This window comes from Lutra lutra, chromosome 7 (assembly GCF_902655055.1).
Source record: "Lutra lutra chromosome 7, mLutLut1.2, whole genome shotgun sequence".
Lineage (NCBI taxonomy): Eukaryota > Metazoa > Chordata > Mammalia > Carnivora > Mustelidae > Lutra > Lutra lutra.
This window is the reverse complement of record NC_062284.1, coordinates 94,417,635-94,437,447: the sequence shown is the minus strand read 5'-3', so window position 1 is coordinate 94,437,447 and position 19,813 is coordinate 94,417,635. Positions and strand designations below refer to the sequence as shown.

The window sequence follows — 19,813 nt, the reverse complement described above, 5'->3', positions numbered from 1 at the left end:
TACTGAGTATTTACCCTAAAGATACAAACGTAGTGATCCGAAGGGCATGTGCACCCGAATGTTTATAGCAGCAATGCCCACAATAGCCAAACTATGGAAAGAACCTATATGTCCATCCACAGATGAATAGATAAAGAAGATGTGATATATATATGCATACACACACACACACACACAATGGAATACTATGCAGCCATTAAAAGAAGTGAAATCTTGCCATTTGCAATGATGTGGATGGAACTAGAGGGTATTATGCTGAATGAAATAAGTCAATCAGAGAAAAACGATTATCATATGATCTCCCTGATATGAGGAATTTGAGAGGCACAGTGGCGGGTTTAGGAAGTAAGAAGGAAAAAATGAAACAAGATGGGATCAGGAGGATGACAAACCATAAGAGACTCTTAATCTCATAAAACAAACTGAAGGTTGTTGGTGGGGGATATGGAGAGGGTGGTTGGGTTATGGACACTGGGGAGGGTATGTCAAATGGTGAGTGCTGTGAAGTGTGTAAGCCTGACGATTCACAGACCTATACCCCTGGGGCAAATAATACATTATATGTTAATAAAAATAATTAATAAATAATTTTTTTAAAAAGAAAAGGACCTGCTTTCTCACACAGTGCTCCCAAACAATATTTTGGTAACATTCCTAAAGATGAACAAAGAACAAATGTCACCAGACTTTTCTGAAAATCTTCTAAAATTCAAAGCAGATAACAAAACAAGTAATTTTTCATAGTGGCTTTCTGCAAAGAACCATAAAATCCCTCAGTACGCAATTCTGTATTCTTTGGATATGGTTTCGGTGAATGTATATTTGTTTAGTTTAAAATTTGAGATGTATATAACTACCCAAAAGAAATCTGCTTTTGTTCTTTTGTCTGGATGACCACAAAGGTAGAGAGAGGCAACTCAAGCTTCAGGAAAGACTCTCTACATATTTCTAGGGGCAGACACTGTGCACTCTCTAGCATCTGTCAGAATTTGAGATCTCACAGAAATTCACTGACTCCAAAACCACCACAATTCAGTCCCTTGGCTATTTCATAACATACCAATTAGTTCACCATATTTCCTTTCTTTGTGCAGCAGATGGTGTCAGAGACAGTTTGCAAGACTTCTGCCTTCCAGAAAGATTTGATTCAGCTTGATTAGCTTCATGAATTGGTTATCAAGGGACAAAATGAAGACAAAAGGGATATTATGACTAGACTTTCCAGTTGGTGAACATACAGTAATCAAATTATTCCAACCAGTCATATAGTATTTTTCTACATGCACATGGAATGTTCCACAGTAGAATAGCCAGATTAACCATCCCTATGGGAAGAGGTAGCCTACACTCAATTTATTATGACTCTTAAGTTGATTTTTACTAACAACACTGACATTATAAAACAAATCATAAAATAGTGGAATATTTTACCTGATCTGATTCAGTAAGACTTTTAAAATACCATTGGCCCTTGAACAACATAGGTTTAAATAGTGTGGTATATGCAGTTTTTTTTTTTTTTAACATTACAATACTGTAAATGTATTTTCTCTTCCTTATGGTTTTCTTCATAGCATTTTCTTTTCTCTAGCTTACTTTATTGTAAGCATACAGTATGTAATGTATATAACACAAAAACTGTGTTAATCAACTCTTTCATTATCAGTAAGGTGTCCTGTCAACACAGGCCAGTAGTAGTTAGGTTTTGGGGGAGACAAAAGTCATACATGGATTTTTTACTATGCAGGGTGTCAGCACCCCTTAACCCTGCATTGTTCAAGGATTAACAATAATTTATAATTGGAAAGTTAAACTGTATTTGTACCAGTTAAAAATAAACATTTGTATTTCCCAATTTACATATTCTGAATATTAACAATTTGACTTTGAATTTCCTATATTAGTTAGGGTAAGATAATTTCTATAAATTTCAAATTCAAGTATGTATAAGAGCTCAAGCACAAAATATTTTTTTTTTCTTGCCCGAAGTCTAAAGTGAGCCGATGGGCAGCTCTCTCCCAAGTGGTGACTTAAAGATCCAGTATCCTTCCTTCTTGTGGCTATGCAATCTGTAACGTGGGGCTTTCAGAGTCACAGGGCTTGTCTGCAGTGTGCTGCAGAAGAGGAGAAGGCCTGACTGTCATGCATTGTTATAGGGGCTCTAAAATTGCTGAAACCAGGATATTTTAGAGAGTGGAAACACCACTTGACAAACAAGTGTAACCCATAAGTGTCCTAGACAGACTGAGATGATGATAACCCCATGCGTGGGAGATCTTATGTACTACACCTGGAGTGATGTACTTCATTCCTGCTCACACCCTAATTTACCACTCCCAACTGCAAGGTAGACTGAAAAATAGGGACTTGGCAAGTCCCCAGGAAGAGAGGGATGTAGGCTTGATCAAAGCTAATCAGCTAGCCTGTCTTTGCTATTCTTTTTTTCTTTTCTTTTTTTTTCTCCATACTTAAGTCCATAGCAAATGTTCTACCTAAAAAGACTCATTCATTCCATAGTGTTGAGACAAAAATCATTGTCCTATACAGAGGGTCATAGGGGAAGGGAGGAAAAAGATGAAACCAGAGTGGGAGATAAGCCATAAGAGGCTCTTAACCTCAGGAAACAAACTAAGGGTTGCTGGAGTGGAGGAGGCATGAGAAGGATGGGGTGGCTAGGTGATGAACATTGGGGAGAGTATAGGCTGTGGTGAGCATTGTGAATTGTTTAAGACTGATGAATCACAGTCCTGTGCCCCTGAAACAAATAATACATTATATGTTAATTTTAAAAAAACCCTTGTACCACAGAGCTTATATTCTAGTGTGGGAAGTAGTAATAAACAAATATATAACAAGTACAGTTGTCAGATAATTATACAATCCATGAAATAAAAACTAAGTCAGGAAAAGGATAAAAAGTAAGTAGGGTAATGTTTAGAGAGAAGAGTCAGGGAAAGCCTCATGGTGATGTAGAGCAGACACTTGAATGAAGCATGAGAAGGAGCTGTTTGTGTATTTGAGTGAAGAGCTTTGCAAGCAGAAGCAATGAAAACACATTTTTATAAAGGTGTCAAATTACTCAGTCAAAAATTATCCTCCTTTGTGTTTTAGAGAAATCTAATAAATAGAGAATCATGACTATCACTAACTACTGTCATATTTTTTAAGAAATCCTTAAACTGGCACTTCATTTTTCAGCCTTTCTGAGATATTATAACTGAAGATTTTCATACAATTAATATTTTCCTCTTTAAGCACAAATTATATTATTTTAAACCCCTATAGTGGAAACTCATTATAATAAAGAACACTGCCCCCTCCAGATTTCTAAAAGAAATAACCAAAGACATTTTATACTCTATTACTTTCAGTTGTAAATAACAGAAATCCAACTCAAATTAGTCCATACAAATGAGGCAGTTGTATTGGCAAAATCTTGAGAAGGAGACTTTTTCTCTCTATTATCAAGACTGCTTCTACATTCCTCATTTAGTTTTTGTCTGACCTCATTTCTCTTACTTGAGATGACTTCTGCCATGACTATGGAGGAACCATTAAGTGGCTTTCATTATCAGTTCTTGTTCAACTGCCAGCTTACATTATCCTACTGTAGCAATCCCAAAGGAACTAGAAGGCCTCTCACTCCCTGTACATAACATAAGGAAGTGGGGAATTGTTCTTTTTTTTTTTTTTTTAAGATTTTATTTATTTACTTGATAGAAGAGAGAGTGAGCACAAACAGGGGGGAGTGGCAGGCAGAGGTAGAGGGAGAAGCAGACTCCCCACTGAGCAGGGATCCTGACACAGGGCCTTATCCCAGGAAGCTGAGATCATGACCGGAGATGAAGGCAGATGCTTAATCAACTGAGCCACCCAGGTATCCTCCCAAGGAAGTTTTCTGATTGCCTTTACTGGAATCACAGGCCTACCTCACACTGGGTGGGGACATATTCATCCACTGAAGTGGCTGGGAACTAGTTTCCCAGCAGAAGGGAAATGCTATTGACAGAAGGGGGATGGTATTTCTGAACAGACCGAAACAACGGATACCCACCCCTGCCATCATTACAAATGCTAATAGTTATAAGCATGGTACCAAGTATTAAGTACTATGTACTGTGCAGCACAAGTATCAAATAAAGTAGACTTGAGTATGAAACCTGGTTCTACAGATTACTATCTGTGTGACTTTGGTCAGGTTGATAAACTTCTTTATGTTAATTTCTTCACTTGTTAAATCCCCAAAGTAATAGTACCTATCCCACAGGTAGGTATGAAACATTTAAAGGAACATTTAGTTTGTGTTCAATAAATGATTGTATCCTTTTAATTTCACACGTTTTTCAATGAAAGTTCACAACAGTCCTACGAAACAAGTATTTACAGCTCCAATTATATTAAAAATGAGGCTCACAGAGGTTCAGCGTCTTTGCCCAAATAAACACAACTGGTAAGTGGAAGATCTGGAATTGGATTCAAATCCCATGTCTGCAGGAACACAAAGCCCATCCTCTTTCTACCAGACTATATTGACTTTATTATTATACAACTCTTTGTAATAGTCTTCAGAGATTACTGAAGTACAGAGAGTTATTTTTCCCTAATTTAAATGACATCCTCCTTGTCCTTTTACATTGAATTTTCTTGCCTTCAACCTGGTAATCTATCAGTTCCTGTTACTGTCTTTGAGTTGTGATCATGTCTGAATAGAGAAAGCCAGTTCACTGTACACAAATGAATCAGAAAGTCTAAATTTGAAGGCTCATTTATTAGCTTAAGTGGTTTTTTGTTTTGTTTTGTTTTTGTTTTTGTTTATCTTAAACCAGAGTTTAGAGACCTGAATTCAAAGCTCTGTTTTAGTACCTGAGTCTTGGTTTCATCATTCTTACATTTGAGATATCATCTACTTTACAGAGTTGTAGTGGTGATTAAATGATTAGGGTATATAAAAGTGTTTTCTAAGCTATAAAATGCTAAATAAATATTAGACATGTTATTAATACTAGAGCTGAGAATAAAACATTTTTATCATTCCTTAAATCTTAGTATGAACAGGTTTCAGATCCTGAACATGTAAGACAGGGAAAAGGAAAGTAAGCTCTACAGTAAAGAAAATGCAAATAAAAGGAAGTCTGAAGACACCAGAAGACAAGAAATCCTTTGTAGTTCTGCCTATGGCCTTAGCAGTGCCTATTTCCCTAGATATAAAACACAAATACTCAATTATGCAGGGTTAAGAGTAAGATCCTCTCCAGCACCCTCACACAAATTTGACTAAACTATAGATAATTTTTAAAATATGCAAGTTCAGAACAATTTATAGTATATATTAAAACATCCATTTCAACAGGTGAACTTTGTGCATTTGCAAATGAAGAAATTAACACCAATAAATTGCTTTGGATACAGTATTGTCACTTGTGTGCTATATTAATTTACTGCACTAATTAACTTACTGTCTCACACCAAATCAACATGCCCTCTCTGGGATGAACTCATATTAACATGGACTATATATGAGCTGCCTTAACTCTTTATAAAATTATTCTTCAACATACAGACAGGCATTTCTAAGGATTTATCTATAGAGCAAAATGTCCATTATGTGAACACTTATTCTAGTATATATTATACCATTTAATTTTAACATGTCTAATTTTAGTGCTATCAGTCCTATATTTGGAACCCCTGTTTTTTACTTGTATTTTTTGTTTGCAAGAAGTAAAGACATATCAAACCCGCTACTTATGTCATAGGTGGTATAGTAGAAAAACAGAGATCTCACAGAATTGACGGTTAAGATATACTGTAGCCAAGGGTCATGAAAACAGAAAATGGACTAGAGATAGGATGCTTTTTCTATATCTTAGAAATCACAGAGTCTTTTTCATCTCTGCTTCTTTTTCATGGCTTCTCACATTTTTCTATGCCTATGTTCCATTCTTCTCTTCTTTCAACTTACATACCCAAGTTATAGCTCAGTATGGCTACCTCAGCTGAATCTCTATGACCTTCCATCTTAAGTGCCTGTGACAAACTAACTGCAAAGTGTTAGTTCATATTCTTTGAAAGTCTGATTGGTTTAACCCATTCTAATTGACTAATTTTCCTTGGGAAGGTTTGTTCCATATCCAACCAGTTATGGCCAGAAGAAAGTGGGCTACAAAATAAGATCTTTTTTTTTTTTTTAAGATTTTATTTATTTATTTGGCAGAGAGAGAGATCACAAGTAGGCACAGGAGCAGGCAGAGAGAGAGGGGAAAGCAGGCTCCCTGCTGAGCAGAAAGCCCAATCCCAGGACCCTGAGATCATTACCTGAGCCGAAGGCAGAGGCTTAACCCACTGAGCCATCCAGGTGCCCCCAAAACAAGATCTTTGACAAACTTCGTAACCAGAGTCAGTTCATTTATAGGACAGTTTGAGAACCTTCCTATTTCAAAAAGCAGGAAAAATTTAGAATTTCTTTCTTCACCTCTTACAAGTCACTTAAAGGAAACAAGAAAAATAAGAAATAGAAATGCATATTGATATTCAATAAAAATCGAAGACAACCTAAAATTCACAAATCAAAAAATAGATTAAATCATTATTAACAGCATTAAGGATCATATAGGAGTTCATAACAATGAATACATGGTACTGTTGATTTCAGAAAACCAAGATATTCAAGATTAAAGGCTCTTCTTTTCAGCTAAAATCTAAAATCCATTATCCAACAACAGAAAGGCTGAATAGACTGGCAGTATGAGTTTTCAAGGAAGCAACTTGGTTTTGAGAACAAACAGTTCTAGGAAAGGAAACACATAAACAAGACACATTTTGCAGGAATTTATCTGTTGGTGAGCATTAAGGAGAAAAAAGAGATAGTATTAATAGTTCCACAGCTTTGTCTCCCCTTTGGCTGGAAAAACGTCAAAGCCAAAATAAGCTACATACAAATCCTTAGGCAACAGAGAAAGTTCCTATTAGCCTACAATCCAGCTTTGGCATATTCTCTACATAAAAATTCTGTAAGTAGCTTCTCTGGGAAGAACTTCGTTTATTCCAAGATGAGCAGTCAGAAAAGACACAGCATAGGATATTTACAAAGACAGTACATGAGAAAAATAACAGGGTGGGGAGGAAGGACTAAAAAAGTTACTTGTGAGAAAAATACTTCTCTGGATCAAATAAAAATTATAATCAAATGTGGTTATAATAAACATGACTATAATCATAGATATGCTTAAATAACAATAAAGGAAATAGAGTACAAGTTTAAGAAAAATATATCAAGATGAAAAGTAAATAAAATTAAAAATGTGATTTATGTCATTTGTGCCTAGGATCAAATATACAATGTAAAGCTGGTAAATTAAGTATGAGTTATAAACATATACAAATGTGGTGACAGACAAAGGAAGGGGATGGTAAAAATTATTTAATCTCATTTATCAAAGTTAGAAATCAATTGAAACTGTCTAAAAAACATGATTGAAAGAATTATACCAAGGTGCGGTTTTAAAGAAACCAATATAACAAAAAGATAAATATTTCAAATTAACAAATAAACACACCCTCAAAATAAAGAAAATGCAGATCTGATAATGAAAGAGCATCTCAAAAATTAAGGCTAAGATATATAAATTATAAAAAAAGACATACATAAAATTGAACACACTTTCCATAATTATAAATGCAAAAGACTAAATTTATTTATTAAAAGAAAAGTATTTTCAGAAAAATTTCAGGAAAGACAAAAATTTTTGGTATATGTAAGACATATTTCAAAAAGTAATTTTTTGGAATGTCAGAAAATAAAAGGCTATGCAGGGTGAATGCAAATAATGTAATATTAAGCAAGATTTAATTCAGCACAAAAAAACATCAAATGAAATTTTAAAAGATGGTATTATTTTTAAAGAACACAATTTGCAATGAGGATAACTGTTAAGGATATTTGTGTATCAAAAATAAAGTAGGGTTAGCATACATAAAGCAAAAGCTACAAGTAAACAAGGAAAAAATTGAGAGCAGCATATTAAAACAGCAAGCTTCAATTCACCTTTCTTAGTCCATGAAAGATCAAATGAACAATCTTCAGTGATAACAATAACAATTAACTAGGTAGATTTAAATTATATATATTGTCTTCTCTATTCTGAAAAACAGAGCTGACACTTTATGTGCAGCAAGGACATCACAGAAAAGAAAACTACAGGCTACTATACCCGATAAACATAAATGTTAAAATCCTCAACAAAATACTAGCAAACTAAATTCAATAATATATTAAAAGGATCATACATCATGATCAAGTGGGATTTATTCCAAAGATGCAAGGATATTTCAATATCCACAAATCAATCAATGTGATATGCCACATTAACAAAATAGAGGATAAAAATCATACAGTCATCTTGGGGTGCCTGGGTGGCTCAGTCAGTTGAGAATCCAACTCCTGATTTTGGCTTAGGTCATGATCTCAGGGTCCTGAAATCAGTTCCATGCTCAGTGGGGAGCCTGCTTGTCCCTCTCCCTCTGCTCCACCCTTCCCTTCCTTCCCGCCTTGTACTTGTTCTTTTTCTCAAAAATAAACAAACAAATAAACAAATAAAACTTTTGTTTAAATATCATATGATCATCTCAATATTTGTAGGAAAGTTTCTTGACAAAATTCAATATCCATTTATACTTTTTTAAAAAGCTCAACAAAGTGGTTATAAAGAAAACATACCTCAAAATAATAAAGGCTATACATGACAAGCTTACAGATAATAGCATGCCCAGTACTGAAAAGCTGAAAGCTTTTTCTCAAAATCAGGAGCAAGTCAAGGATGCCTACTCTCACCACTTTTTGTTTTTTTGTTTGGTTCAAGTTTTTAAATTCTAGTTAGTTAATATATCATGTTTCAGGAGTAGAATTTAGTGATTCATCACTTACATGCTTATCACAAGTACCCTCCTTAATACCCAACACCCATTTAGCTCACCCGCCACTCACCTTTCCTCATCATTTTGTTCAACATAGTTTTGAAAATTCTGGATGGGCAAATTAAACAATAAAAAGAAATAAAAGACTTCGAAACCAGAAGGGAAGAAGTAAAACTACCACTATTTCAGATGACCTGATATTATACATAGAAAGTCCTAAAGACTTGATCAAAATGCTGTAGGGACAAAAAATTAATTCAGTAAAGTTGTGGGACACAAAATCAATAACCAAAAATCAGGTGCATTTCTGTATACTACTAACAAACTATCAGAATGAGAAATTTAAAATATATATATTTTTATTTATAAAATTTATATTATATTTATATTATATTATATTTATAAATTTATATTAAATTTATAAATTTAAAATATATATATACATATACATATATGTATGTATATGTATATATATATATATCCCATTCATAGCTGCATCAAAAAGAGTAAACCACCCAGGAATAAATCTAACCAAGGATGTGAAAGACCTATACATTACTAAAGACCCATACATTAATTGACAATTAATGAAAAAAATTGAGAAAGACATAAAGAAATGGAAAGATATTCCACCCTCATGAATTGGAAGAATTAATATTGTTAAAATGTTCACCTACCCAAAACAACCTACAGATTCATTCTATTAGAATGAACACTTATAACTAACATAATGTTATATGTCAATTATATCTCAATAAAAAATAAAATGAAATTATAATAGTCATTACATGTTAACATTAATAGAAATTTTTAAAAAATAAACAGCAACTTATATTCCAAAACAAACAAAAAGTTACTGAGAATGGTACCATTGTTTTACATTTTTGCAAAATTTATTTTGCAAATTTAATATTGGGTTAATATAAGATAGCTGAAATCTCATATCTGCTTCTGCACTCAATTTGTTACATGTCACATAGCCTCAGGAAAATTCATGTGTATACCCATAAAAGAAAAAAAACTAAAAAAGAAAAACAGCATATTAGTAATATCATGAATATAATTTTGACCTGACAAACTACTTAAAAGGTGTCTCAAGACCACACCTAAAGAACCACTCTTCTTAGAATTGTTTTCTCTTTGTCACATCCAACCTCACCACAATCATTCCACAGAGATTAAGACCTAGCAGAGCCATTTCTGCTGTATGACTGTCTCCATGTGTCCACAGATGACTAGTTGAGTAGTAGAGAAGGAACCCAAGAAGACTCAAGCCAACTTTCTCCCTAAAGAAGTTATAATTAAGATAGAAGAATAATTAAGATCAAAGGATAATTAGTCCTTTGTCCGGCTGGATGTATAATATATAAACATGAGACTGTGGCAGCAATTTTCAGCACATCATGTTGACTGTACAGGAAGAAAAAAAAGTCACTCTGAAGAGAGAAAATAGTAGAAGCCAGAATCAGATAATTTGGTAATATTGATAATTCGGTATCACCCAGTCCAGGCCCCTTATGGCCCTTCCTGCTTTTTGCTATAATCAACACCTTGGCATTCCAATAATAATGTTTAATTCTCTGTTGGTCTCCTCACATTGGTTTCTGACACCAAGCAGAAACTTAATATTAATGGTTTACTTAATGAATTAAATGGCATCTCTTCTAGAAATGGGATGTAGATATTTATTTTTATGGTTAACATGGATCTTTCAAAATGTTTTCTAAATATAACTAATATTTGTTGAATATAAATTTACTTGTCTTGAACTGTGTGAGTTCTTCACAAACATTATCATTTAATTCCCACAATAATCCAACAATGAAAATAATGATCTTCATTTCACAGATAAGGGAGATAAAGTTCAGGAATATTGTTTGAAATTGCATGGTTTACAAATCATATAGATGGAATTCGAACCTCTATATTTAACTTCAAATCTGTACTTTCTCCTGCAAATTATGTCGAACTCATGGTTTGTATAACTTAAATATTAAATTCAGTTGAAGAAAATTAATCAAATAAAAACAAAACACACAAAATCTTAAGTAAATAACAATCTACATGACCATCTTTTCAACCATTCCATCTCCTTGCATAGAGTCTGAATAATGCCAAGCATTCGATAAATATATTTTTTTTATTTACAAATACAAGAAGTGAGTTTGACTCACTGCTAAGAAATCATAAATGTGATCAGGTAAAAAGGGAGCATACTGAAATTTTCAGACAACTTTTTCCATTGGCCAAACTTTCACTTCCCTCATCAAATAATATAAAGGATCCTAATAAAAGTCCTTCACTCTTCATTAGCATTTATATCTAAATGTATTCCCTGATCATAGCTCCTGAGAAGAAAATCATGAAATACTGTTCAGATTCTATTAAAATTTGTTGAAAATATTTTATATCAAGTTATATACTAGAAAGTTTACATATATCATTTTGTTTGATCCTCATTACAAGAGAGGAGAGTAAAATGTACAGATAATAGGTAAATGTCCTTGGATTACTATGTCAATAACTACAAATCCAAAATTGGAGCCCAGATCTTCTAAATTCTGTGTGATTTTCGTCACAGCCCTGGCTTCCAAAGTGGGGTCTATGCACCCAAGAAGTATACAAGATTATCTACTAGCATGAAAAGAAATTTCTAAAAGTTCTATTTATGTGTATTATAAATAGAAATTTATAGTATAAATTCTATGCTATATATTATATATAATTTTAAATCTCATTTTTGCTTTATGACATAAATTATATGGGTATAGTAGAACAAGTATATAACTTCTATATAAATATATTTTCATTGAGGAAATATAAGCAAAAATTGTTGATGGGGGTCATACTCAAAAACTACACTATACCATACTGCTTTCTATGACATTTCATTCTATTCAAACACACAATATACACACATCCACACACAGAATTGAAGGAAGAAACTTAATAAGATCTTTGTCTACAGCCAGCAGATGCTGGCTTGACACGAACTGACCTTGTTCCGCTCCTCATAGGTGTAAGCTAGGAAATCCTCCACATGAAGGCCCTAACTCTAGACCTTTCTTCTGGGAACATTCAATCATAAGCACCTATAGTCCAGGCTACCATATTTTCATCAACTTAGATTTCTAGCTTCTCCATTAATAAGTCAAAAATGGTTTAAAAAGGGCTGGCTGGGACTCCAATAAACACGATGTATGTTACCAGTAATAAAAGAAAGTTTAAAGAAATAGAAGAACACTTACTTCAGATATTTTAGAAGTCTTTCCAAGTCTCCTATCAAACTAATTGGAAACAAATTCCAAAATTAAAGTTAAAAGTATTGAGAATCAGTTGGAGATTTTCAGAACCTTTTAAAAAACATTCCAGTATAAACATAGCAGCTGATTAAAGCCAGTTCCTTAAGCCCTACTTATTAAAAATAAAAATGGCCAGTTAAAAAGCAAAACCCAAGTAAATGACAAGAAATCAATTTAAAGGAAGTGAAAAAGGCAGAAGAATATTATCAGAAAAAAAATAAATATATATGAAGGAAAAAGTAAAATCTTATGTCAGTTCAAACTGAATAGCCTATTCATAATAGCAAACTCTTCCAAGGCTAAGAAGGGAGTTGTTGAGGGGAAGCCTCTCAGTTTAAGCCATCCTAAAATATAAGAACACAATTAATGCTAATAGTGTAAACAGGTAAGACATTGGAAAAGTTAAGAATAAAGAACAGTAGGCCAATTTGGGGATACAACAATGCCAAACCTCCAAAAATCTAATTATCACTTTATTATATCCACTGCTATCACAAGGCAATAAAAATAAAGCCAATAGCTCTTGCCTTGTCAGCATATCTACTAAAACTGAAAAAAACAAAAAAAGATTACTATAACCTCTGTGCAAGGATGACATACAAATTCTTAAAATGTCTCATATTTTTATTATTTTTTTCCAAATAGGACTTCAAGAAGGATAAATCCGGAATGAATGGTTTAATTACATAGGGGCTAAGTGGGAACAGAGTGGAAGAGATTGTGGAAAGTGTGATGACTCTTTTCTGAATATGTATTTATATATAGTTTTGACATTGAATCATGTTGTTTTATGTACTCAAAAATAAAATTTAAAACACTGGGAAAATAAAACCTCAAGGAACAGAAACATCATAATATAACTACATCCCATTTTTTTTAAAAAAGCATAACTACATTGAAGAGGAAAAATAGAATTAATGTGAGAAACTGGAACTGAAGCCAAAAAAAAAAACTGCAAACAAATAATAGAGGGTCTATTTCTGATGGTAGTATGAGTTTATAATTCTGAAACTACCCTCCATGTATTGTAGAGCTGAGCAAATGATTAACTGTTTGAGGATTAAATAAACTAGATTTCTTACTGCCAGAGAAGGGAGTTAGAAATATGGAAAAAAGAAGGCTAGAATGAATTCCATGGTGCTGAATTCCAATGAGAGTAATTAGTATAAACTCATGGGCTTAAACGGATGGATGAATAGATGACAGATAGATAGATGATAGATAGATAGATAGATAGATAGATAGATAGATAGATAGATAGATGGTAGTTAGATAAGAAAAGTGGATATAGGAATATTTATATTTTTAGCCATGCCTGTTGAGAGCCCAGAGGGAAAGACACCAGCAGCAATGAACACATCCTAAATCCTGATCTTGGTTTCTAAATACCACCTCTCATTAAAAGGAACTGGCCTCATTGGAAATATAGCTGACTCTTAGTGTTGCAGCAGGGAAAGTAAAAAGTGAACTTGGAACACCTTGTAGTTCCAGAAAGTAAAACTATACTAAAAAAAATCATGGAGGTAAGCCAAAAGGATGCAGGTGCCAATCTGAAGGGTTTCCACTCACTAAATATGAAATAAATTGAGTATTCAAATAATGGCAGTAACAGAATATTCATAGGATAAAAAGAAATATATGAATATGTACTTCCATTTAAAAAAATGAATAAGTAAATTAATGGGAGAAAGGAAAATGTTTCCTGTATTACAACTAGAAAATGGAGAGAAAAATAAGTTATAAAATTACCATTTGGCAATTATAGCTTGTCTAAATATAGCCAATTGTCTTTCAGAAAGCCTGATGAGGATAAACATCAAATTAATGGCACCCAGATGGGTAGGATAACAAGAGCTACTTGTTTAGTAGATAAATCAGCAAGAGAATTGCTAAGCAGTGTAAGAGCATTGCTTCTGTGGTGATCTCAGAAATATGGGCTTATACTTCCATAACAGATACTTCTTCAGAATTTAATAACTTCTATTATGACATTGATCACTTTATCATTTTTCTATCAAATTACCTGAATGTCTCAAATCCCCTTTGCTTCTATAGCACCCTGAAATCACAAATCATGAGTCTACCATATGCTAAGTGTTTACCATTTTCCTTTTTCCAGTATGCAGGCTCAGCTCAAACTTATTAGTTTTGCCAGTTGGGAAAATAGAGCATTAGGCAATGGAGTTGATATGATGGCTGCACATTCCATGATGAATATTTGTCCTGCACAGTAAATATCTGCCATTTTCAAGAAAAACCCATTTATAAACAACACTGAATCAGGATTCATTAAAGGAGTATTTGTAAGCATAGTCCTAAACACACCTCCTGAGTTACAGCTAAAAAATTATGCAATATTTCCCTTTGTCTGGGAGGATTAAGATTTTATACAATGTTAAATTGTGATATGAGAAGCAAAAAGTAGGAAGACTTTGTAAGCAGTAGAATAAATGACAGCAAAATGATGAAAGTTGCCTAGAAGTAACAGAGACTGCACGGTACCATGGCTGAAATTACAAAGGAGATTGTAAATGCCATATGGGCATAGCCAAAGAGTCATTTGCTACCATGGTAATGGAGATCACTAAACTTTAAAGCATTTACTGGCCTCACAAGGGGTATCTGTTCTCTGGATAATATATTCTGCTGTTTCTGGTTAATGCTTCAAGGCAAATAGGGGGAGGAAATCTATTTAAAAAGCTGATTGGGTTTCAAAAAATAAACAAATTAAGTCTGAGTTTGTATTTATTTAGCTTTGGCTAAGTCATATTTGAAGCTGATTTACACGAAATTTTCTAAACTATAATAATGGGATTTTATTTTTTCCAAAATATTTTTGCTTTGATTTAAGGAATTAGCAGGTGCTTTCATGCTATCATGCAGCTGCTATCTAGAAAGGACATTGAAGAGATGATTCTCTGCCAAAAAGAGATAGGACACTTTATGGTCTAGGAGGAGCAGAATGATGAAAAGGAGGGATAATAAATCCTGACCTGACCACCCAGCCTGCTGACAGTAGTACAGACATAACTGTTATTGAAACAACTGCTCAAGGTGCCATGATCCTGAAATGGGCACCTCACTTACACAGCAGCCACAACAAAACCCTGTAGTATGGAAGTGAACACTTCTTGTACACAATAACAAATCACTTTCTAGAAAATCCCAAAACAGGCAGCTCTATACTTATCTAGGGCCTAACTAATCTGATCAGCCAAAATAGCACAGCCTATCAGCAGCACTCAAATACTGTGATTTCCTGACATGGGATAGGTGCTGTATCCCTCCCCCAAGCTTCAAACCTAGAGTTTAGCTTTTGCATTGGATTGGATTCCCTGCTTAACTCTCCGTTTGGTCTAAGAATCTTTAATTTTGTTCTTTAACATAATAAAGGAAATAGCTTTGTGGAAGCTAAAATCAAACTAAAAGAAACATTTGTGATATATATCAGCTTTTACTAATCTACAGTTTGTTGTGATTTCTTTTTTATTGTAAATAAATATATATTTTATGTTTATAATTTTTTATTATTTTTCTTTGAGGTAGTCTCCAAAACAGACTAAATTTCAGGTCTCAGAAAACCTGGAGCTGTTGTCTATAATTTTCGTGGAGTGGAGAGACGGGCAGAGGGAGAGAGATAATCCCAAGATTTCCCACTGAGAGTGGAGCCTGATGTGGGGCTTGATCCTAAGTCGCCCATATCATGACCTGAGCTGAAAGCAAGAGCTGGACGCTCAACTGACTAAGCCACCCAGACACCCCTATGTCATCTTTTTAAAAATAAAATGTATACCTTAGGGTGCAACCCTTTTTCATCTTGGCTACCAGACTTTTTTATAAAATATGTCTAACTAGTTTATCGCAAAGGTCTATTCATATTATTCCTTTTATACTACCTGCTTTGTTTAACCTGAGTTATCTCATTTTCTTTATATAATATTATGACCTACTAACCCATCTTCCTGAACATTTGCAAAATTGAACCTCAGAATAAATAAACATTCCTCCAAACCCAAAATAGAAAAAATGGAGTCACTAATGGATTTTTATTTGCAGGTCAATTTCAAAGAGTTACCTTTATAATTACCATGCATCTATCCATCCATCTTTGATAAATACATCTTAATGCTTATTATATATCAATTACCAGCAAGTGAAAAGAATATTATCCTAGCATTAGTCAAGAGATCAAGAGAACCTTTAAAAAGATATCCTTTTTAGGGGCGCCTGGGTGGCTTAGTGGGTTGAGCCTCTGCCTTCAGCTCAGATTATGACTTCAGAGTCCTGGGATCGAGTCTTGTATCAGGCTCTCTGCTCAGTGGAGAGCCTGCTTCCCCCTCTCTCTCGGCCTGCCTCTCTGCCTACTTGTGATCTCTCTCTGTCAAATAAATAAAATCTTTAAAAAAAATCCTTTTTAAAATCTGTATCAACTGTAGAACACAATGCTGAGATTTGAACAGAGTGACTACTCAATAAATATCTGTGGGTTTACTATAACTTAATTTAAACACAGAAAAAAATCATCTTACATCCAGAAATCCTTTATCTAAATCCTGGGTCTGCCACTTAGGAAAATCATTTGATACCTGTGTGTCTCCAGCTCTCCAATTATAGAATAGGATGACAGTTCTCCTCTACCTACCTAGTGAGTTTTTTGTGAAATTTTGATGCTGAAATATCTGAACAAGTGCTGAGCCACAGATGTGGTAGATTGACAATACATGGTTCCTCCTAATAATCTAGTGGGAAAGACAGAAATGCATGATGATTAACTACCATGATGGAGGACACTGCATAGTACACTAAAGTGTCTACATCTGCCTTTGGAATCTGTGAGGGTTAAGAGAAATACCTTTGAGGGGAGACTTATAGTAAAAATCTAGCAGATCAGAAGGAAAGGCAGGACATTCCAGGCAGAGGGAATAATTCCTGTAAAACATAAGGGTATGAGAATCTGTGACATGTTTACAAAGTTATATATAGTTCATAATTTGGGAAAGCATAAATGGAGAAAATGTGAAGTTGAGCACAAATTAGAAAAGAAGTAGAAGATGATAGAAATGGAAAGACAGACAAGGTAAGATCATAAAGAACCAAAACTGCACACTATGCAAGAGTTTGGATCCTACCAGTTGTGCCATGGGACACCACTCAAAGTTCTGGAGGAAGAAAGGAATATAGATTTTCTTATTAGAAACACCTTTCTGACCCCAGAGAGGAGCCCACATTGAAGAAACCAAGACTAGATTTAGGAAATATGATAATTCTTCTTCCAAATTTCCTAGCAGGCTCAATGACCAGTTAATCTTTCCATGGTTCAAGCAAAGTTTACTGCCAGATTCACCCCAACTCTTGCCTGCCAAGGCCAGTACTTGCCTACTATTACTCTACCAGTGTTATGTACCTTCAATTATAATTTTCATCCCACTACAACATTAGGTTCTAAGATAAACTAAACAAGTTCAACATTAGGAAAAGCACACTGGTCTGATAAATTCACATATAACAGTAATGGTATTAGTGGTTAACATTTACTAAGTATAGGGGGGAGGAGTCAAGATGGCGGAGAAGTAGCAGGCTGAGACTACTTCAGGTAGCAGGAGATCAGCTAAATAGCTTATCTAAAGATTGCAAACACCTACAAATCCAACGGGAGATCGAGAGAAGAAGAACAAAAACTCTAGAAACAGAAAATCAACCACTTTCTGAAAGGTAGGACTGGCGGAGAAGTGAATCCAAAGCGACAGGAAGATAGACCGCGGGGGGAGGGGCCGGCTCCCGGCAAGTGGCGGAGCAACGGAGCACAAAATCAGGATTTTTAAAAGTCTGTTCCGCTGAGGGCCATCGCTCCAGAGGCTTAACCGGGGTGAAGACCAGGTAGGGTCAGCGCGGCCTCAGGTCCCGCAGGGTCACAGAAGGATCGGGGGTGTCTGAGTGTCGCAGAGCTTACCAGTATTAGAATGGGGAAGCCGGCTACAGAGACAGAGCCGAGTAGTGAGCTCTAAGCTCAGGGTTACATTGAACCGGTTGCAGACTCTGTCAGCTCAGAGCGCGGCTGGGGCCAGGGTGACGGGAGTAATTGGGCGCTGTTCTCTGAGGGCGCACTGAGGAGTGGAGCCCCGGGCACTCGGCTCCTCCGGGCCAGAGACAGAGAGGCGGCCATCTTCATTCCCGTCCTCCAGAGCTCTACGGAATGCGCTCAGGGAACAAAAGCTCCCGAAAGCAAACCCAGCAAACCCGAGCGGATTACTCAGCCCGGCCCGAGTAAGGGCGGTGCAACTCCGCCTGGGGCAAAGACACTTGAGAATCACTACAACAGGCCCCTTCCCCAGAAGATCAACAAGAAACCCAGCCAGGACCAAGTTCACCTACCAAGGAGTGCAGTTTCAATACCAAGGAGAGCGGCGGATTTCCAGAGGAGGAGAAAGCAAAGCACAGAACTCATGGCTTTCTCCCCATGATTCTTTAGCCTTGCAGTTAATTTAATTTTTTTTTCTTTTAAATTTTGTTTCTCTTCTTCTGCTAAATTTTTTTAACTTTTACCGTTTTCTTTTTTAACGTTTTTTAAATAGTTTATCTAATATATATATATATATATATATATATATATATATATATATATATTTCCTTTTTATATTTTTTCTTTATCGGTTTTCTTTTTTTAATTGTTTCCTTTTTTTTTTTTCTTTCTGAACCCCTTTTTATCCCCTTTCTCGCCCCTCACGATTTGGGATCTCTTCTGATTTGGCTAAAGCATATTTTCCTGAGGTTGTTGCCACGCTTTTAGTATTTTACTTGCTCCTTCATATACTCTTATTGGGACAAAATGACAAGGCCGAAAAATTCACCACAAAAAAAAGAACAAGAAGCAGTACCAAAGGCTAGGGACCTAATCAATACAGACCTTGGTAATATGTCAGATATAGAGTTCAGAATGACGATTCTCAAGGTTCTAGGCGGGCTCGAAAAAGGCATGGAAGATATTAAAGCAACCCTCTCGGGAGATACAAAAGCCCTTCCTGGAGAAATAAAAGAATTAAAATCTAACCAAGTTGAAATCAAAAAAGCTATTAATGAGGTGCAATCAAAAATGGAGGCTCTCACTGCTAGGATAAATGAGGCAGAAGAAAGAATTAGCGATATAGAAGAACAAATGACAGAGAATAAAGAAGCTGAGCAAAAGAGGGACAAACAGCTACTGGAGCACAAGGGGAGAATTCTAGAGATAAGTGACACCATAAGATGAAACAACATTAGAATAATTGGGATTCCAGAAGAAGAGGAAACAGAGAGGGGAGCAGAAGGTATATGGGAGAGAATTATTGCAGAGAATTTCCCCAATATGGCAAAGGGAACAAGCATCAAAATCCAGGAGGTTCAGAGAACCCCCCTCAAATCAATAAGAATAGGTTCACACCCCGTCACCTAATAGTAAAATTGACAAGTCTTAGTGACAAAGAAAAGATCCTGAAAGCAACCCGGGAAAAGAAGTCTGTAACATACAATGGTAAAAATATTAGATTGGCAGCAGACTTATCCACAGAAACCTAGCAGGCCAGAAAGAGCTGGCATGATATATTCAGAGTACTAAATGAGAA

General features: G+C 35.0%; 1 non-coding gene across 1 annotated transcript; it reads left to right on the top strand.

Moving 5' to 3' along the window:
• Nucleotides 1–12,738: 12,738 nt before the first annotated feature.
• Nucleotides 12,739–12,841, top strand: LOC125105809 (U6 spliceosomal RNA). Its single transcript, XR_007129065.1, has one exon. It is a non-coding gene; the product is annotated as a U6 spliceosomal RNA (small nuclear RNA).
• Nucleotides 12,842–19,813: the final 6,972 nt, after the last annotated feature.